Here is a 4833-nt window from a genome sequence, read left to right on the forward strand (position 1 = left end):
TTACCATCAAGGACTAGTATCCCATTCTGATTATCAAGGAGTTGCTAGACGAGCTTGCAAGAGCGACTATATTTAGTAAGCTTGACTTGAAGGCTAGGTATCATCAAATTATAGTTCACCCGACGGATATGCACAAAACTGCATTTTAGACTCCGAACGGGCATTACGAGTTCCGGGTGATGCCTTTTGGTCTCACCAATGTTCCAGCTACCTTTCAAGGCCTCATAAATGATATATTTTGGCCACTATTGCGAATGTATGTCTTGATAATTTTTGACGATATTTTAGTGTATAGTAGGACTAAATTGGAGTATTGGCAGCATTTGGAGGACATGCTGAATTTGTTGAAGCAAAACCAATTGAAGATCAAGAAGTCCAAGTGTCTATTGGAAGTACCAAAAGTGGAGTATTTAGGCCACATCATTTCAACGGATGGTGTAGCGGCAGATCCACAAAAGGTTGCATGCATGACCGCTGACTATGCGATTCCCGTAGATCGCATTCGAACGTGTCCGATCACGTTCGAACGCTCTGAAAAGCTCCTTCTCTGTCTGTGCGAACGTGATGTAGGTGTTGGAACACGGGCGTTCGAATACGCCCGATTGCGTTCGAACGTACAATATGCGTTCTCTGTATTTGTGAACCTAATGCAGGCGTTCGCAAGGGCATTCGAACGTGACCCCTCCTGTGTTCGAACGCGACCAACAAGAATTTTATTTTAATGAAAATAAATAACTAATAAAATAAGAAAAGATCCTAACTAAGTGTATCAGCCCACTATGCTTCCCTTACCTTGCCCTCAAGGTGTAAAGTCAGAGAAATGCTCCAAAATGTCAGTCTCCAACTCCCAAGTCGCCTCATCGGATGGCTTGCTAAGCCACTCAACTAGAATCTTCATCTCTAATCTGGTACCATGTCGTCGTCAGCGCCTAGCAAGTACACGAATTGGCTCTACAATCTCTATCTCCTCTAATAGCTCCGGTAGAACTGATCCAACGATCTCATGATCTCCAATGCGCTCTCTCAGCAATGAAACATGAAAGATATGATGCACTATCGACCCCTCCGGCAGCTCCAAATGATATGCAACCGGATCAATTCGCTCCAACACTCGAAACAGACTAAAGTAGCGATGTTGTAACTTTTGGTTACACATCGGACGTAAGGTCACCTGTCGATACGGTTACACCCTCATAAACACTTAACTATCGATGTCGAACTCTTGCTCCCTATGGCTACGATCATAAACTTGCTTCATATAGTTTTGAGCAAGTTTAACATGAGCACGCAACCTTCTCAATGTGGCGTCTCTATCCATCAACGCTAAGTCCACCTCCGTTCGGTCTGCAGATGCATCTGGATCATAAGCATGTAATGTCGGAGCCGTGCGTTCATACACCACCTCAAATGGAGTCATGCCAATGCTGCTATGGTAGGCGGTGTTATAAGACCACTCTGCCCACTATAAGAACTCCAACCATCGACTCTGCATCTCTCTAACAAAGCATCTCAAATACTGCTTAATGCCTCGATTAACCACCTCGGTTTGGTCGTCCGTTTGTGGATGGTAGGCTGAACTGAAGTTCAATCGAGTCCCCTACAATTTGAAAAACTCATTCCAAAAATCGCTCATTAATACACGATCACGATCCAAGACAATCGTGTGTGGCATGTCATGTAACTAAGCAGTATCTCTAACAAAAATTTCAGCCACCAACTTGGCTGAAAACGAATGTGACAATGTCGAAAAATGCACATACTTGCTCAATCCGTCAACCACCACAAAGATAACTGATTAACCACGTACCAGCGGAAGACTCTCTATGAAGTCCATAGAAATGTCTTTCCAAACATGGTCCGATATAGGTAAAGGCTGTAATAATCCGGCCGGTTTGAATGTGGTTGCCTTAGCCCTTTGACAGACTTCACAAGCACGGACAAAACTCCTCACATCCCGCCTCAATCCTAGCCACGTGCAACTCTGAGATATCCTCCTATAAGTCCTCAAGACACACTCATGACCAGCCTCTAGAGTTTGGTGGAAGTGCTCCAATAATTTCTGTCACAATCCATCATTTGCGGGCACTCGAATGTATCCGCAGTCCAGCGGCTCGATTCTCCAACTCTAGATGGCGCTCCGGATCATCCATTAGCTCCTACAATAATATCAAAATATCTGGGTCAAATGTACATGCATACCTTAGCTCGTCAAGGAAGAGAAAGGTAGGAGAAGAATAGGCTGCAAGTTCGGCGATATCGGGTTGGTGCGATAGTGCATCCGCCGCTTTATTTTCCATTCTCTTCTTGTATTAGATTTCATAATCATATCCCAGCAATTTTGTGACCCATCTTTGCTATGCTAGAGTGTGTATACGTTGTCCCATAAAGTATGGAAGGCTACTTTGATCGGTTTGGATAATAAATCATCTACCAATCAAATAAGGTATCCACTTTGTCATCGCATGTAGAATTGCCAATATCTTTCTCTCATAAGTCGATAATTGCTAAAATTTTTGTGATAAAACCTTACTAAGAAAGGCTATAAGACATCCTCATTGCATTAGTACTGCTCCTATGCCAACACCCGATGCATCACATTCCACAATGAACTCTTTGTTAAAGTCCGGTAGCGCTAGATCGGGCTCCGTCATCATTGCTATTTTTAGTTTTTCAAAGGCTATATTGGCTTCATCCATCCATCTAAAAGAGTCTTTCTTCAACAAAGAAGTGAGAGGAACAACAATCTTGCCATATTCGACGATGAAGGGTAGATAATATCTGGTCAGCCCCAAAAATTCTCTCAATCCGGTTATAGTAGTAAGAATAGGCCAAGGGGTCATTCATGCAACCTTTTGAGGATCCGCCGCTACACCATCCGCTAAAATGATGTGGCCTAAATACTCCACTTGTGGTACTCCCCATAGGCACTTGGACTTCTTGATCTTCCATTGGTTTTGCCTCAACAAATTCAGCACATCCTCCAAATGCCGCCAATGCTCTAATTCAGTCTTGCTATACACCAAAATATCATCAAAAAATACCAAGACATACCTTCATAAGAGAGGCTAAAATATATCATTTATGAGGCCTTGAAAGGTAGCTGGAGCATTGGTGAGACGAAAAGGCATCACCCAAAAGTCGTAATGCACGTCTAGAGTTCGAAATGCAATTTTGTGCACATCCGTCGGGTGAACTCTAATTTGATAATACCCAGCCCTCAAGTCAAGCTTAATATAGTTGCCCCTGCAAGCTCATCCAGCAACTCCTCGATAACCAGAATAGGGTACCGGTCCTTGACGGTAATAGCGTTTAATGCTTAATAATCGAAACAAAAACATCATGTCCCATCCTTTTTTCGTACCAATAGCACGGGGGATGAGTATGAGCTATGACTTGGTTGTATGAGGCCTTGCTCCAACATCTTCGCTACCATCTTTGAGATAACTTCTTTTTGCACATGTGGATACCAATATAGCTTCACGTTCGCTGATGCAGCCCCGGGTACAATCTCTATGTGATGGTCCGCTGCTCTCCTCGGTGGCAACTCTTGTAGCTCCTCAAATAGTTCAGAAAAGTTATCTAATAAATTAGACAATTCAATGGTAGTACCTGAACTCGTTTGAGGCTCATCTTCTACTGGTCCTAATTGAAGAAGATAGGCCAAATCATACGCACAAGGCAGCCCCATCATAGGCTGCATCGCAGGAATCAACAAAGACCGAACACTATCAAGTCGCACATCTTTCTTTTCTTGTTTAAATTTCATCCACATGCTCCGGAAATCAAATGTGATGAGTCCCAAACTCTGTAACCACTGAGTACCAAGGACAATGTCCACTCCTCGCAGCGCCAACGGATAAAAGTCCACAATGATATTGTGTCTTTGCACTTGTACACCGACCCGGCGACACAAGCTTTCTGCCTTAAGCTTCATGCCGTCTCCAATAGCAACGTCAAATCCCGTGGTCGGTTCGGCATCCAAACCCAATCTTCTCACTAACCTCTCGTATAGAAAGTTGTGTGTACTCCCCGAATCGATGAGGATGTGCATACAATGCTTTCTAACGAGTCCGTCTACTCATAATGTCCTCGATGCGGAAGTACCCGAATATGCATGCATCGATATTTCAGCTTGGATATCTTCCTCCATGCCCTCCTCAATGACCTCCTCAACGACCTCCTCATGGACCTCCTCTAGACACTCTCCATCATCAATAACCTCATCATCCTCCTCAAGACCGTCGATAAGCATCACACTCCCAATCGGTTTAGAACACAGATGACCGGGGGTGAAACGCTCATCACATTGAAAGAAAAGGCCATTCGCTCTTCTCTCCTCTACCTGGGCAGGTATGAGAGTTCGAAAAGGGGTCTTGTGCCTCCTTTAATATCGGAAGAAGGTCTCAGAGGTGGTCATGGTCTAGTACTCGCAACCGCCATTTTTAAAATCGCAGAATTTTCAGCCGGCGTTCTAGGTGCAAACTGCCTATCTCGGTTGCCCCAGTTGGTTTTTGATGCCATCCTTAGAGCCCTATGCTTTTGTTCCATCCTCACGGCCTTCTCAAAGGCCTTCTCAAGAATAGTAGGACTTAGAGCACGAACATCCGTTTGTATCTCCTCTCGTAACCCCGAAATAAATGTGCTTATCAATGTACGTTTGGGCCAAGGTGGCTCACAACGGCTATAACTCTTTTAAACTTAGCTTGGTACTCCGATATGGTCATCCTGTAAACCATTTTGCTTAATGTGGCAGCAAAATCTTCATATGCCACTGTCCCAAATCTACGTGTAATCCTCCTACAAAAATCAACCCATCTAGTAAATCCACCACCA

Source organism: Typha angustifolia, chromosome 7, assembly GCF_048772165.1.
Source record: "Typha angustifolia cultivar Huaian chromosome 7, ASM4877216v1, whole genome shotgun sequence".
Classification (NCBI taxonomy): Eukaryota; Viridiplantae; Streptophyta; class Magnoliopsida; order Poales; family Typhaceae; genus Typha; species Typha angustifolia.